We start from the raw sequence: 18,783 nt of genomic DNA, 5'->3' as shown, positions 1-18,783 counted from the left end.
GCACACATATGAAAATTAGACCACTGAGAAGCCACACAATGACTTTCTGTTGTATGGGTGTTTCTTTTTCAGTCTGTTTTGCAGTGGTGATTATGTGGAACACACACGAAACACTGAAGTGAGGAGGTTTTTTTTTTCTCATTTTCATTGGTCAGAATACTTTTTATAAAATAAAAGTAATAGCTTTGATTTAAGTCAGTTTTTCATTAGAAGGCTAAAGCCATGTGATAGCTAGCTTAAAATGCTTGTCAAGTGGTTAGTTGGATGCTTGTCTCACTGGTCCCGGATAAGAAAAGGAGAAAATGGGTCGCTGATGCTAAAAAGACAATACAGGATACCACAGATTTTTCCCAAGGAAGGAAGACTAAGAAGACGAGAGAGAACAGTCCTTTGATGATAAGGAGTGTTTTTGCCTGGTTTGTGTTGGGCTATAAACAGCTGGCCCAAGGAGGCATTGCTTCCATGTGTTGTCTGCCAAAACATGTTTTTGTCACTGGTTATATTAACTATGACAGTTTTATCACTTTATGATAATGACAAGTTTGAACTTACTCCTGTCATGGTCCTGGGTGTACACCTAGGTTTTTAAGTTGGTACTTTCTTTTGTTAAAGATTTTTTGGTTTGCTTCTTTTTTATTTTTGTGTTTTGTGTCTTCACTTTACTGGGACAGCTTCTGTTTCTACTTGTGACTCTAATTACACATCAGGGTTTTGATTTCTTTTTAATGTTCCTGTCCCTTCTCGCCTATCCCTTTCCCCCTGATTTGCCTTAGTGTTAAATAGCCCAGTCTCTCTTTATCTTTTGTTGTGGTGTCTGCATTTTGTGCCTTGCTCCTGGTTATGTTCCTTTTATCACCCTGGTGCGGTCCATGCCACTTTGTTGTTTACTTGTTGTATTTTTGGATACCTCTTCATCCTGCAATAAAGCTTTGCTATATTTTATTTCTGCACATTGGAGTCTGTGGAGTCTGTGTTTAGGTCCTCAACCTGCAAAATATGACGACTTTTCCTCAGCCTGTGATTTTGAGACTCAGCTACATCACTAGCATTTCAGTCCTTACCACTCTCAAGACTGTACATTGAAGACTGTATTTTGAACAACCAGAATGAACATTGAATATTTATCATGTCCGTTCATTGGTCCAGCCCACCTAAGGTCAAAGTGGGCAGTATGTGGCCCACACACCGTAAAATGAGTTTGACATCCCTGTTTTATAAATTGAAAACAATTGGCAACATTTTTGGTGTTTCAAATATTTATTTGTTTCTCCACATGACATTAAATTTGCTGAAGGTGCTTTTAATTAAGAAATAAAGGCCTGGGATTGAGAAGTAGAAACTAAGACAAAATTAATAATATAATCAAAACATGGACAGCATGACCCTAGTAGCATGCTCCCTTTAATCTGGGATTAAAGTTGATTTAGGGCAGACATGAGCAATGACATCTTAAAGAATCGTGCACGTGCAGCTCGGTTCACTCACATGTGACCCCACAGCTGTTAGACAGCTGGGCAGAAACATCTCGCCTGTGCCCTCTAGAGGTCATCATCTTCCAAAATATGAGAAAAGCCAGCAAGTGAGCTATCTGCAGCTGTTTATGTTGGATATTTTGCATTTATGGAAAAGCAACAAAATAACATTAATATACTTTGAACCTCAGTAGACTTATCCTGTTTGGGATAAGGTGCATAAAAACCTTCTGCATGCGACACGGCTGGGCTGCTTGACAAAAGTATCTGGAAAAACATGCTGACAGTATAATTATTATGTGTGATTTCATGATTCTCATTATGTTTGAAGAAAAAGACAGCCATGCTTTAAGGTTAAAAAAGTGTTGTCTCAATTTATTCACACTCCATCACACACAAAACACGTTTCCTCTTCCTTTTTACCTTTATACCTACACATCCTTACATAAAATCATGTTAATATATATATATAGATATATATGTGTGTGTGTGTTTAGACTACATGGAGTTATTTGTTAGAATGGAAAGAGAGAGCTGTTTGATGTGAGGTGTTCAGATTAAGGTGTTGTGTTGTGGAGCATTCACAGGGAGGCTGGTTAAACTTTTACCTGCACGGTTAACTAATCAGAGTTTCATTAGTGTCAGGAAGGATGTAAAGTGGAATCACACAGAAGCAGCTCACCGCACACCAATGTGCTTTCATGCGCACGCAAGTCAAATAGTGTTGCAGGTTCACCATCCTGACGCAGGTCATCTGACATGGCGGACACGAGTGGACTTGTGTTTATGCTGATCATGTTTTTGGATAAACTGCCATCGACAAACTCAAAAGGTACTGTGATATTTGACGTCTCTTTATACAACATATGCTTATGTGTAATTTATTCAATTAATTGGAAATTAAGAAAGTCAAAGCCACAGGAAGAGCAGTGTGTGAATTTAACGTAAGGTTAATGTAATTTAAAGGTGACTCTGCAGTGTGTTGGCAATCAGTGCGAAGGAAATAAGCAATGCACTGTAGCTGCCTGACTTGTTAAAATTATACCACTACGTCATGTGTCACTGGTGTTGTGTTTGAGCAGCAACAGTGCTTTGAACAATGGGCAGCTTTTGCAGATAGCATCATTTTTGCGTTTAAGTTTCCACAGCAGCTGTAAATACAGCTGCGTGCGTCCCCGATACCCTGAAAGTGTTACTGTGACAGCTGCACACATCTCAGGGCTACTCATTAGGCAGAGGGGATGTGAAAATGTAGGGGAAAAAATCTTGATTTCAGTCAAACACACAGCTTACATGTTATCAGTAATAAAAGAGATAAGGTCAGAAATTGTTTCAGTTGTTCTGATAGAAAATTGGATTTTATTAACCCAGATTCATGTTGTGAAAAATAGAATCGCATCAGTCAATGGGTGTAAAAGTGAAGGATTTCTAATTGTGGCACGCTGTTGACACAGCAGGAGACATACAATCATTTTTTAACGTTCATCATCAAATGATTCATCCAAACAAAGCAATACAAATGTGGTGGGGAGATCAGTGAGAATCAAGAACAGAAAACTAAGTTTAATCCAGTAGGACATCATTTATAAATAAAGTTTAGTGTTAATTGCTGATTCATTCCTGACAATAACTTTGCTTTCTCACAGTCTTACTACCAGACGCCAATGTCACTTGCATCTTCCACGATGACTGCATCCTGCCCTGTAGCTTCAGACCCACAGGCACAGTGGTCATCCACTGGTACAAGCAGCAAATCCCTGTCCACAGTTACTACTACAACAAGGACCAGTTTGGACTCCAGAACAAGCACTTCAGTGGAAGGACAGCCTTGTTCAACTCCCACATCCCTCATGGCAATGCCTCTCTGCTCCTCAGAAGGGTCAAAGTTCAAGACAAGGGCAGATACAAATGCTACACGAGCACACGAAAGGGCAACCAGGAGTTGTTTGTCAACCTGGAGGTGAAAGGTCAGTCCAGTATGATACATTTGTAACATTTATAATACAGAATATCAGACATTTAACTCAACTGTTTATAATTTTTTGTGTGTGTGTGTGTGTGTGTGTGTGTGTGTTTTTTTTTTTTTTTTTTTACTAATAAAGCTTTGAGCAGTAAAGTGGCAATGAGTGCATCCATTCATGAATTGCCCTCAGGCTCCTGACAACAAGGTGGAACACTTGTTCTACTTTTTTCCACTACAGTCCAGCAGACTGGCTTTTACATGTCCTAATGGAAAAGCATTCAGAAAGCAAACACCTAAACTGTTAGAAGCTGATATCTTGAGCTTCAGCTGCTGTCATAGTGATCATTTAAAGTATGCGGTAAATAGTCAGAAAATACTTAGAAAAGGTGTTTGCTTTTACACAATACACATTTTGTATGAATGTTTTTACGTTTTAATTTTAACCTGTATAAAAATACATAAGAATTAGTTACCAAATTTCAAGCATATGCCGCACATGCGATCTAATTTAACTCATTATGTGTTGTTATTTTTTAACACATCTATTCTCAGTGTTGCACCTTTCTAGTAAGCTGAGCACTCAAGACTAATTCAGCCAATCACACACACACACACACACACACACACACACACACACACACACACATACGTGTTTTCGTGATATATCAGCACGTATGACAAAAATGTGACAAATGGGAACGTGCCTTTCCGAAGGTCCTAGAGGCATGGGAATCACAAAAGGTTTGACCCATGCTTCCAGGAACACGCCCATCTGTTGAGATTTTGGCTAGGGCTAAATTTTGGTCAAACCTGAATTTACTGCTACTTGTGAGGACACTGTCAGGTTTATGTGACTTATGAGTACCATAAGGTCACACACTGATATTTCATGTTTAGGTGAATTGTGAAGCCCATGGAAACACATAATTTTCAAGTATACATGACTTATAAGGACCAGGTAAGGGTAGGTTCTGTATTTTTAGCTTGGCTCCTTTTGAGATTACAGTATAATAGGCATGGATGCACAATAGTAATGCTCACCAGTCGGGTAACTTCTGACAGAAATATCAGACATTTATGTGTTAATAAAACAGTAAATCTGAGCTGTGTAGAGACTTAAAAGAAGACATAGGTCAAATGTGGTCAGTCTACTTTTTAAGTCTTAATATTGTAATGCATTAATTCATTTTGTAGTGAATGTTCATGTGAATAAAAACGTGGAACATTATCTGCCTTTCTTATCATTTAATTGCAAAAAGCACCCAGCATAAAACACAGATTTATGAGTAAGAACAATGCAATACAGAAAACTGCAATACTGACATTACTGTGGAAGTAACAAAGTATCTCTCTTGCTTGTTTCTTTTTTTCTTGCATCTTTCTTTTAATGCTATGATCCTGTTGTGGATGTAGTACCTTATGAGAACCCAGTCTCTGCCTTTCAGAGCTGCCGGCTCTGCTTGGAGGCAGCAGTCACATTCCTTTTTACCTGGTACTTTGCAGCTTGTTATGAAGTGAAACGTGCCGCTCAGCAACCTTCACTTCATCATTTGTCCACTTGATTCTCACCTTCCCAGCTGTCATAAATGGAAACAAAAGAAAATATCTTAATGTGAATGCAAAATGTTCTTAAACCTTGCTTTCTACTGGAGCACTTTAAAGGAGCAATAAGCACAATTCATCATACTTAGGTTGAAGGAATTAAAAATGGCTATGTGAAGAACTAGAGGTGTAATTACATCTGGAGTACAGCATGAAGTCATAATCCCTCTCTCTGTGTTGATCTCCAGCCATAGACTTTGGTTTGGTTTACAGGCAGTGCACAACAGCACACCTAGCAGTGAAAAGATATTGCTTATTGCTCCTTTAAGGATGCTTGGAATGAACCATTTGAAGTGCTGTGTTCTGCTGGGAATCAAATGAGATGAAAGGATTTATGATAAAAGCTCTCAATAGTGTCATGTCTGAAAACAATAAACTTGTCCTTTGATCACAAGTATATTCAGCTAAAACATTTTGTATTTGGGTGCGTTTACCCCTTCTTGGTGAAGTGTTGCTAATGTTTTTGTTGTCCAGGGTGATTGAGGCAGAGGTGCCCTTCATGTTGTCCAGGGCAGCTGAGTAAAACGTGTGGCTTGGAACCCCAGAATACTTGGTCCTTGAGCCTTTGAAAAGTAACAGTGAAATATGAGAATCAATGCATGCAATAGGTCTGTTTGCTTTTTTCTCTGCATTGTAGGAAAAGTCAGCGTTGGGCAGTGTGTAATTCTAAAATTAAGGGGCTAAGGGGCTCAAGAGTTGTAATCGGAAGGTTGCCGGTTCGAGCCCCGGCTCCGACAGTCTTGGTCATTGTGTCCTTGGGCAAGACACTTCACCCGTTGCCTACTGGTGGTGGTCAGAGGGCCCATGTCCTCATGTCCTTCACAGCTTAAAACAATATGAGGACAATGTAACACACACACTACAATCACTGGTCCTACCATATGAGGACTTCTACTTAAACACACTCATGTCCTTCACAGCTTAAAACAATATGAGGACATGACGACTGAACACATGTAGAGTTCATGTTCCTGACTTCTTACTTCTCCTGCTGTTGTCAATAAAAGCTCTAAACCCAACACTGATGTAAAGCCATCTATTTCCCCAGAAATTAAATCATGTAAACTGATCAGTGGGAGGTTAAATGGAAAAAAACATGTGTAAAAGGACAAAAATATCAAATGTAGTCAGAATAAAGATCAAGCTGATGCTTTAAGGGAAAGTTTGGACTAACATATGGTATAGACAATTACTTTCTCCTAATGCTAATGTTGATTTTGGTTAACTTTGACTCAAACTGATTGTTTTAATACAATCAAAGTGCATTTCATTTATGCACTAGGCCCAACTGACACCTATACTTGATACCAAATACAAAAAAATAATGTGTAACCTGTTGGAAGAATGAAGTGGGTATGTCACTCACCAATTGGTCTGAAGGAGGTTGAGACAGGACCTCAGCACTTGGTGTCTGCAACAAAAGACAACAATATAATGTCAGAAACATTCTGTACTGTAAATCCCGACTAGATAATTAACTACAGATCATATTTGTATGAGTGAACATTATTACAGAAGGATCTGACTTCCTTATACCAGATTCTATAGAAACTTAACACTGTACAGTTCTGCTACCCAACAATATGAGGACAGTGTAACACACACACTACAATCACTGGTCCTACCATATGAGGACTTCTACTTAAACACACTCATGTCCTTCACAGCTTAAAACAATATGAGGACAATGTAACACACATTACAATCACTGGTCCCACCACATGAGGAAGGCAACTGAAACACACTCATGTCCTTCACAGCTTAAAACAATATGAGGACATGACGACTGAACACATGTAGAGTTCATGTTCCTGACTTCTTACTTCTCCTGCTGTTGTCAATAAAAGCTCTAAACCCAACACTGATGTAAAGCCATCTATTTCCCCAGAAATTAAATCATGTAAACTGATCAGCGGGAGGTTAAATGGACAAAAACATGTGTAAAAGGACAAAAATATCAAATGTAGTCAGAATAAAGATCAAGCTGATGCTTTAAGGGAAAGTTTGGACTAACAAATGGTATAGACAATTACTTTCTCCTAATACTAATGTTGATTTTGGTTAACTTTGACTCAAACTGATTGTTTTAATACAATCAAAGTGCATTTCATTTATGCACTAGGCCCAACTGACACATATACTTGATACCAAATACAAAAAAATAATGTGTAACCTGTTCGAAGAATGAAGTGGGTATGTCACTCACCAATTGGTCTGAAGGAGGTTGAGACAGGACCTCAGCACTTGGTGTCTGCAACAAAAGACAACAATATAACGTCAGAAACATTCTGTACTGTAAATCCCGACTAGATAATTAACTACAGATCATATTTGTATGAGTGAACATTATTACAGAAGGATCTGACTTCCTTATACCAGATTCTATAGAAACTTAACACTGTACAGTTCTGCTACCCAACAATATGAGGACAATGTAACACACACACTACAATCACTGGTCCTACCATATGAGGACTTCTACTTAAACACACTCATGTCCTTCAAAGCTTAAAACAATATGAGGACATGACGACTGAACACATGTAGAGTTCATGTTCCTGACTTCTTACTTCTCCTGCTGTTGTCAATAAAAGCTCTAAACCCAACACTGATGTAAAGCCATCTATTTCCCCAGAAATTAAATCATGTAAACTGATCAGTGGGAGGTTAAATGGACAAAAACATGTGTAAAAGGACAAAAATATCAAATGTAGTCAGAATAAAGATCAAGCTGATGCTTTAAGGGAAAGTTTGGACTAACAAATGGTATAGACAATTACTTTCTCCTAATGCTAATGTTGATTTTGGTTAACTTTGACTCAAACTGATTGTTTTAATACAATCAAAGTGCATTTCATTCATGCACTAGGCCCAACTGACACATATACTTGATACCAAATACAAAAAAATAATGTGTAACCTGTTGGAAGAATGAAGTGGGTATGTCACTCACCAATTGGTCTGAAGGAGGTTGAGACAGGACCTCAGCACTTGGAGTCTGCAACAAAAGACAACAATATAATGTCAGAAACATTCTGTACTGTAAATCCCGACTAGATAATTAACTACAGATCATATTTGTATGAGTGAACATTATTACAGAAGGATCTGACTTCTTTATACCAGATTCTATAGAAACTTAACACTGTACAGTTGCGCTACCCAACAATATGAGGACAGTGTAACACACACACTACAATCACTGGTCCTACCATATGAGGACTTCTACTTAAACACACTTATGTCCTTCACAGCTTAAAACAATATGAGGACAATGTAACACACATTACAATCACTGGTCCCACCACACGAGGAAGGCAACTGAAACACACTCATGTCCTTCACAGCTTAAAACAATATGAGGACATGACGACTGAACACATGTAGAGTTCATGTTCCTGACTTCTTACTTCTCCTGCTGTTGTCAATAAAAGCTCTAAACCCAACACTGATGTAAAGCCATCTATTTCCCCAGAAATTAAATCATGTAAACTGATCAGCGGGAGGTTAAATGGACAAAAACATGTGTAAAGGGACAAAAATATCAAATGTAGTCAGAATAAAGATCAAGCTGATGCTTTAAGGGAAAGTTTGGACTAACAAATGGTATAGACAATTACTTTCTCCTAATGCTAATGTTGATTTTGGTTAACTTTGACTCAAACTGATTGTTTTAATACAATCAAAGTGCATTTCATTTATGCACTAGGCCCAACTGACACATATACTTGATACCAAATACAAAAAAATAATGTGTAACCTGTTGGAAGAATGAAGTGGGTATGTCACTCACCAATTGGTCTGAAGGAGGTTGAGACAGGACCTCAGCACTTGGTGTCTGCAACAAAAGACAACAATATAACGTCAGAAACATTCTGTACTGTAAATCCCGACTAGATAATTAACTACAGATCATATTTGTATGAGTGAACATTATTACAGAAGGATCTGACTTCCTTATACCAGATTCTATAGAAACTTAACACTGTACAGTTGCGCTACCCAACAATATGAGGACAGTGTAACACACACACTACAATCACTGGTCCTACCATATGAGGACTTCTACTTAAACACACTTATGTCCTTCACAGCTTAAAACAATATGAGGACAATGTAACACACATTACAATCACTGGTCCCACCACACGAGGAAGGCAACTGAAACACACTCATGTCCTTCACAGCTTAAAACAATATGAGGACATGACGACTGAACACATGTAGAGTTCATGTTCCTGACTTCTTACTTCTCCTGCTGTTGTCAATAAAAGCTCTAAACCCAACACTGATGTAAAGCCATCTATTTCCCCAGAAATTAAATCATGTAAACTGATCAGTGGGAGGTTAAATGGACAAAAACATGTGTAAAAGGACAAAAATATCAAATGTAGTCAGAATAAAGATCAAGCTGATGCTTTAAGGGAAAGTTTGGACTAACAAATGGTATAGACAATTACTTTCTCCTAATGCTAATGTTGATTTTGGTTAACTTTGACTCAAACTGATTGTTTTAATACAATCAAAGTGCATTTCATTTATGCACTAGGCCCAACTGACACATATACTTGATACCAAATACAAAAAAATAATGTGTAACCTGTTGGAAGAATAAAGTGGGTATGTCACTCACCAATTGGTCTGTACAAGGTTGAGACAGGACCTCAGCACTTGGTGTCTGCAACAAAAGACAACAATATAATGTCAGAAACATTCTATACTGTAAATCCCGACTAGATAATTAACTACAGTTTATATTTGTATGAGTGAACATTATTACAGAAGGATCTGACTTCCTTATACCAGATTCTATAGAAACTTAACACTGTACAGTTCTGCTACCCAACAATATGAGGACAATGTAACACACACACTACAATCACTGGTCCTACCATATGAGGACTTCTACTTAAACACACTCATGTCCTTCAAAGCTTAAAACAATATGAGGACATGACGACTGAACACATGTAGAGTTCATGTTCCTGACTTCTTACTTCTCCTGCTGTTGTCAATAAAAGCTCTAAACCCAACACTGATGTAAAGCCATCTATTTCCCCAGAAATTAAATCATGTAAACTGATCAGTGGGAGGTTAAATGGACAAAAACATGTGTAAAAGGACAAAAATATCAAATGTAGTCAGAATAAAGATCAAGCTGATGCTTTAAGGGAAAGTTTGGACTAACAAATGGTATAGACAATTACTTTCTCCTAATGCTAATGTTGATTTTGGTTAACTTTGACTCAAACTGATTGTTTTAATACAATCAAAGTGCATTTCATTTATGCACTAGGCCCAACTGACACATATACTTGATACCAAATACAAAAAAATAATGTGTAACCTGTTGGAAGAATGAAGTGGGTATGTCACTCACCAATTGGTCTGTACAAGGTTGAGACAGGACCTCAGCACTTGGTGTCTGCAACAAAAGACAACAATATAATGTCAGAAACATTCTATACTGTAAATCCCGACTAGATAATTAACTACAGTTTATATTTGTATGAGTGAACATTATTACAGAAGGATCTGACTTCCTTATACCAGATTCTATAGAAACTTAACACTGTACAGTTCTGCTACCCAACAATATGAGGACAGTGTAACACACACACTACAATCACTGGTCCTACCATATGAGGACTTCTACTTAAACACACTCATTTTCCTTCACAGCTTAAAACAATATGAGAACAATGTAACACACATTACAATTACTGGTCCTACCATATGAGGACTTCTATTTTCCTGTTGGAGGTTGAGACAGGATGGAGGGACAGCAGGGTAGTAGCTCGCACAAATGATTCTATTGACACAACAGGGAAGTGAGATTAATGAACTGAACACAACAGACTCTTTCAAAATAAAACAGGAAACATGGCATGAAAATACAAACGTGGTAATATACAGCCCTAACATAAATTCCTTAAAACGATGTTAATAACGTTATGCCAAAGTCAGCTAACCCACCACCAAACATAAGAAACTCAAAAACTTTAGAATAAAGTCAGAAACGCTGGGCCAGAAACCCAGACCGTGAGCGAATAACTATAATACTATTGATTTGTGCTAAATACGAAAACATTAATATTATCATTTAAATCCCCCCAAACATATCTTGTGTTGAAAAAAATGTGTGTTGCAGTTAGCTACACTTAAAAAGAGCTTAGGCTGACTGTCTCTGCAGTTGAAGATGCAGAGCACATGCTAGGCCGCAGGTCCCTTTAACTCCAGTGGGAATTTAAGAACAGTTAAATTTAACTTCTACTATCTATTGTTGAAGATAAATCTTAAGTAATTTTTTAACATTTATCATCATTCACCACTTTCAGTTTGTTCAAATCGATTGTGCATTGTTTTAATTCCGTTTAACTAACGTTAATTAGCTTGTTAAACATACAACTTTACCTTGCGAAGTGTGCGTCGAATCATGGATATCAAAGGTAAATACATACGTCAAGATAAATCTCTCCTGAGTGCTGAAGGTCCCGGATGTGCCGTTCACGCAGAGCTCAAGCGAGTTGGTATCTTGCCGTGACCAGCAGCTCTTTGGTTGAGGCTTTCGAACAATCAGATGCAGCTTTACTCACTTGTTGACCAATCACAGACGTCGTTCTATGCTCCACTGACGAAATGCTGCATCCTCTCACCAGCCACGGACTCTCCTCGTCCATTTAACAACAAAAACACAGCAACACGTGCTGTATTTGAGGTAGGAACACTTGAGAACTGTCACAATGTTTTGCAAACTGCTGTTACAGTTAATTTCGTTCCGTTAATTTGTTTGGTACCTATTGTTAAGTAACACTTGGTACACATGTGGTTAGCTTGCTGGTCTAGTTTAAGTTAGCATGGGCATGCTGTTCACTGATGGAGTAAGGCCAAATTTGTCTTGATATTGTCAGTGTGTTATCATAAACATGTCCTAATTTGTTATGAAAAGAAGAGCAGCACCCCTAGACCCCCAGGTGAAAATACAGATAATAGATAAGCAATTTAAGAAAATAAGTATAATGTGTATAATAAATGATTTTACTGTCACTTTCCTGGGTCTGTTGACCCAGCGTTTTAAGTTTTAGTTTGTTTGGAAGTCGATGTTTATTTATAAGTTCTTTAGGTTAGCTAAGTTCATTTGTTTATTAGATTACCCTTGTTATGTCTGTTTTATTGTGAAAGTCCTTTTCCTATATCCAGTGTGTCTAGTTTTGTTTCCCCTTGTCTTGTTAGGTCTGATTTGTCCCAGCTGTTCCTCATCCCCTCATTATCTCTCTGTGTACTTACAGTGGCTTGCAAATGTATTCGTCCCCCTTTTCCACATTTTGTCACATTACTGCCACAAACATGAATCAATTTTAATGGAATCCAATTGCAGCAAAAGGTGGTTCTACAAAGTATTGACTCGGGGGGCTGAATAATTACGCACACCCCAGTTTTCAGTTATTTATTTGTAAAAAATGTTTGGAATCATGTATGATTTTCGTTCCACTTCTCACGTGTACACCACTTTGTATTGGTCTTTCACGTGGAATTCCAATAAAATTGATTCATGTTTGTGGCTGTAATGTGACAAAATGTGGGAAAGTTCAAGGGGGCCGAATACTTTTGTAAGCCATGCTGTGGATTAATAAGACATGCTGTGGATTAATAACTAATAAGTATGATTCAGTGCAGAGAGGTCTATTAACACATAGTGAGTGAGAAAGGTGACTGGAAAGGAAAAAACTCAGTGCATCATGGGAATCCCCCGGCAGCCTTGATTCAGGAGACAGACACTATCTCTACTTTCAAGATTAGGCTTAAAACTTTCCTTTTTGCTAAAGCATATAGTTAGGGCTGGACCAGGTGACCCTGAATCCTCCCTTAGTTATGCTGCATAGACGTAGGCTGCTGGGAATTCCCATGATGCATTGAGTTTTTCCTTTCCAGTCACCTTTATAACTCAGTATGTGTTAATAGACCTCTCTGCATTGAATCATATCTGTTATTAACCTCTGTCTCTCTTCCACAGCATGTCTTTCATCCTGTTTTCCTTCTCTCACCCCAACTGGTTGCAACAGATGGCCGCCCCTCCCTGAGCCTGGTTCTGCCAGAGGTTTCTTCCTGTTAAAAGGGAGTTTTTCCTTCCCACTGTTGCCAAAGTGCTTGCTCATAGGTGGTCATATGATTGTTGGGTTTTTCTCTGTACCTATGAAGGGCCTTGAGGCGACTTTTTTTTGTGATTTGGCGCTATATAAATAAAATTGAATTGAAATTGAATTGTACTGCTGCATACTGTGACATTTACAGTTGCTTAGTTAATTAAGTGACTTAATTACTCACTTTTATTTACTAATTTAATTACTAAATGAAGCTGGAATTGTGCATTCTGCAGTTTTTAATAGTGTGTTATTAGTTTTTAAAGAAGCAATATGCATTTTATACTATATTGTAAAAAGTATAAGGTAAGTTGAATTTAAAATATAATGAAGTGTTGACTTTTTTCATCAATTCTTGTAGATACACAGAGTCGAGACTGAGCCTGATGATCATACTGAATCAGATGACAGCGGCAGGAATCTCCAAGTTCAACTGCAGATTGCAGATGCAATTATATTAATGCAGATTAATATAAACTCTTCAAGGGTCAAAATCTGCACACACATCATTCTGCATAGTGAAGGTCAGAAAATTTGTGCATTGATCTTGAGAAGTAAGACTCATTAATTAATAGTAATATAATTAGACAAATGTTGAAACTTTATATTTCGAGACATTTTGTCAACAACAAAAAAAACCAAGATGTGCAGGCACTGATAACTGAATCTAAAAACCTTCATTTTTGTCAAGATTTGCCTGATTTAACTGTTGTTACCCTTGCTTATAGCTCACCCTAAAATGTATAAAAATGGGAAAAGTTTTTGATATGTGTTAGAATGATTGTTTAATTGGCAAGGTTTGAACGAACAATTTTTAGAAGCCTCAAATCTTATCTGTTATTATTCCACGAATGATTCAAATAAAGTTCACCTCCATTTCAACATTGAATACGACTGTGGACATAAGAGCTAAAAGGTGCTGTCCACGCATGTGTCCGCTAAGCCCCAGAAGGGTATAACCTGGGTCAAATGTGTTATTGTGTCTGACACACCTACAATATGAGGACTCGCAGAGTGACGTCACTGAAAGTGTGTTTAAAGTGTGTTAAGTTCCAAAACTGGCCAGTAGGTGCGAAAACTGAAAATGAGGAAAAACGCTAAACACACTTAAACACACTTTTTCATAAAATTGTGATGTTTCAGGACTTTCGAGATTTTTGGTTTGGGAGCATGTTGGGAGCCTCTAGAACACTTTAGAAGGCTCAGAAAAATGAGGACCTCAAAAATGTCCTCATTTTTCTGAGCGTCCTCATTTTGTGAGTGTGTTATCATAAAATTGTCCTAAGATGTCATGAAAACAAGTACACACACACACACACACACACACACACACACACACAGCTCTTTTATCTATGCCTAAGTGCTTTTTCTAACATTCACACACACATTTTGATGGATGCATCCGGGGTAGCTGGGGGTTCAGTATCAGTACAAGGATATTTCTGCATGCAAACTGGAGGATTCAGAGATCGAGATACTGGCTTACCGACTGGTAGACCCCGTGCTCAAAAACCTGTGCTCTGAAGTGACATATTGTCTTTTTTTGTCACTGAAATATAAAATTTTTCTGGCATGAGGATGAGAAAAACAGTCTCCACCAAATGAGTAAGATTGTAAGATTGTAAGATTGTTGCATTTTAACAGCATTTCTAGCAAATCCTCACAGGACCCTGATGCCAAAAATATAATGTAAAATTTGTGTGCTATTATATCTCTGGAGTACCAACATGTTCATTAAATACAGCATATTCTAGGTGCTCCATAGGCTGTACATAAAATTGTCTTTATACAAAGTATACCAAGTATAGACTGCCCACAGGAGAACTAGTGAACCACAGAATTGAAATACAGCAGAAAAGCACCACTTTCAAAATTTGCTTGAAAGAGCATCTCTCCTAAATGCCAGCACTGGTGCGGAGAAAGTGCACATTACTAAGTGTGAACATGAAAAACACTAGTTTTTGACTGTTGACAATAATGAACTGGAAAATGGAACTTTCTAGTTGCACAAACTGAATCAGGCTGCCATTAAAGCCACACTTTTATCTTTTCTGCTTTCCTTCCAGCACTGATCCAGTCTGTGATCGTGGAGATAACCGACGAGATGGTCACTTGCTCCTCTCAGAATATCTACCCCATCCCTCAGGTAGCGTGGGCCACAGTTCCCCCGTCTGCACAAGAAGCTCTCGAAAATTCCACCACCAAAACCACAGACCACAAGGGTCTGTTCACTGTGGAAAGCATGCTAAGGATTCTGGGTAATGTCTCCAATTACACTTACTTTTGCTCAGTCATATCAGCTGACAAAACCCAGATTTGGACTGCCTCTCGGAAAAACCAAGGTGCAGTTTGGTTCCATACTAATACAGATTTCATGAACAGGATTATTTATGACATAAATGTGCTAAAAAAATGTGTGCAAACTATTTTTCAGAGGATATAACACAGGAAGAGGGTTACGCTCTGTCCATCCCATGCATTGCTCCTCACAGTCTCCAGAATTTTTCCCTTACCTGGACCTTTGACTCATCCAACGACCCCATAGTTATCTTGAGATATGACCACAGAACCAGACACAGCTTTAACCTGTGGGAAGGAGAAGCAGAGCTGGACCAGGACCTACTTCTTCTTGGGGATGGATCTCTTGTACTTTTCAAACCAGAAAGTGAAGAACACTCTGGGACTTACACCTGCACCTTCTCAGGCCTGCAGAGCAGACACATCATTCAGACCAGAGTAAACATCACTGTAGCATCAATAAGTGAGTTTTTTTTTTAATATTATTTCTCAATAAAAGAAAAAAACCTGTTCTCTAAAAGAAATGTGCATTGCAGGTTTGGATGAACAGAGTGTGCAGAGGTCCTGGTGGTGCACAGTGGCTTCTGCAGTTTTTGTCCTGATCACTGTTATTGTAGCTCTCCCTCAGTGTGTAAGGCAAAAAGGTACGTGAGTTATGCAATTATTAAAATTCGTATGTGCAAACACTGCCTCTGTTGTTTAAGCCTGTTAATTATTTTTATTTCTTATGGTTGTTTGTTTACATTAGGAAAAAAAAGCTAAACGCTTTTTATCGGTAAAAGCTGTTTACGAGTAAAACTTCACTAGATTTTCATCTCAGTTTTTATGTGAATGATTCCACTGACAGTATGAGAGTGATACAAAACGAACAAATGAAGATAAAGAGAAAATTGATCGCTGATCTCTGATCTTTATGTCTGTTGGTTAAATTCTACACAATATTACACAAAACAACACAAAAAAGGTTTGATATAGCTTATCAACTAACATTAGAAATTGGTAGCGGTCAAGCGTGTCTGATGCATTATTTCCTGTTCCTGATACAGCAATGGAGAGCAGAACAGACTCACATAGGTGTAATGGAACAGACCCCGTTGAAGCTGGACATCACAAAGGTCTGAACACTGCTGCTTCATGCATAATCCGACACGATGGCGCTGATCGTAACAGAGAACCAGCGCAATCGGATGTGCAGGATGAACCTTTAAGGAGTGTGCCAAATGTAGATGAAGACTCCAGTGTGACTTCACTGCCAGACACTAAAGAAGAAGAAGATGAAGAAGAAACACCTTTGGACGGGAGTGATGGGCTACAACCCAGTAACCTGCAGAGAGATGGATTTGAAAATACTAAGCCTGTACTTTGTATACCATAAAAATCAAGTGCATTTACCAACTGTGATCCATGTTAGTGTTTGGAAATCAATGAGCATCAAGTGGTGGAGCAACACACACACGCACACAGAAAGGTGATCCAGATCAAACTGGTAAAATTCAGCATGTGTCTGGTCATATTATCATCTTCATATAGTACCTGAATAATGCTGTCTAAACTATGATTGAACTTTGAGTTTGTGCTTTTTTCCCCTTTGGCTTTAAAATAAAACAAAGTGCCTATACTGGGCTCACCTTTGTCTGGCTTTTGATTTATTCTACATATCATTACCAAAACATACAACTTCCATGTCCAAAAAAGTTGGGATGCTGTGTAAACACAGTTTACCATGCCATTCACAAATGCAGGAAAATGCAAATATGTGAACTCGGTCAAAGCTCAACTAAATTAGACTGAGGTGGAGAGCTGGTCGGTGGTCAGCTGAAAACGAAATTTTAAATTCGTTTTTGCAAACATGGACGCAGTGTTCTCTGGGCTAAGACAAGAAAGACAATCTGTCTTGCGATCAGCATTCAGTTCCTGCATCTGTGACGTATGGAGGCAGATTAATGCCTATGAAACCGGCAGCTGCTGGAAAGCCATCATCAATGCCGAAAGGTATGTACAGGTTTTAGAAAATATGCTCCCGTCCAGATGATTTCTGGTGCTGAACTGGCATACATGCAGTCAAAGTCTTTCACCAGCTGGAAACATTTAGCATTGACTAAAATACAACATAGAAGACCCAACGCTGTTGGTAAAAGAAGAGTGGATGCTTTTCAAAATAACATTGTTTCTTAAAATGGTGCATTTCCTAAGTTTAAACATTTGATGTTTTCTATGTTTGATTGGAACTCAAATACAGGTTTGTGAGTTTTGAAAATCAACCTGAAGTTTGGACTCAGGGTTGTATACAAATATTAAATATACTGGTTATTTACGAGACCAACAGAATTCTGTGTCTGTACAGACGGTGGACTTGAGCTTGATTTGTGTTATGGTCGTATTGCAATATAAACATGGACATGATTTAATTGTTTGCGTTGTACAAATGTCACACTGCCTAAAGACGTCTGGACAACCCGCCTTCATTACACCACAGTCACTTAATTATAAGCTTGGTGGCACAACAAAGACGAGCGTCTTGTTTTGCGGTTTCAATCGGACCTTAAACCAATTTTCTAATTAAACGGACGTTTTCCATCTAGATAAGCAACCCAAACAGCTGTGATGTGGGTCACTTTACGGCCCACATCCTGCTGCTCTGATTAACTTTACTCGGGTCACTCCACAGAGTGGCTGTGCGAGGGTTTCATTAGCGGTTACACAAACTCCTCTGAGTAAATCTACATCGTGCAGTTTTAGCATGTCAAAGTGTGTGATGGTTGAGATGGCAGGCTGGGGGTTTGCCAGCAGGCCAAATGACAGATTTATTTATTTACTACAGCATTAGATATCCAGGATATGGGGGATGTAGAGAATAGGCAACTAGAATGAACTTTTTTTATAAACTTTTGTTGTTTTTTTCTTTATATATTTGTGAAATTGGAACAAAAGAAAAGATCAATAGGGCTGAGGGATTTTTCTAAGAAACCAAGCTTAAGTGAATCAAATTCGCTGAAACATGTGAGACTTTTTCACGTTATGACTCAGACCTCCCAAAAATTACCAGAGATGATCATACACCCACTCCCACAATCTGACACCAACTTCTTCCCTACTTTTTCCACAGCTTAGACTCCACAGAATGCCTTCATGCATGAGTTCAGTCTATAGTAAAAAAGAAAAAATGCTTATGCACGCACACACATGTATACACACAGAGCCTGATGGAAATCTTTGTGTGGTTACTTTAAATCATACCTTTCTTTTGGACAGGAAGTGCCTTGTCATTCCATTGCTCTATGACAATAACATTTCTTTGTTAGTAATA

This window comes from Neolamprologus brichardi, chromosome 10 (assembly GCF_056152115.1).
Source record: "Neolamprologus brichardi isolate AB-2024 chromosome 10, ASM5615211v1, whole genome shotgun sequence".
NCBI lineage: Eukaryota > Metazoa > Chordata > Actinopteri > Cichliformes > Cichlidae > Neolamprologus > Neolamprologus brichardi.
Note: the sequence above shows the minus strand (reverse complement) of the source record.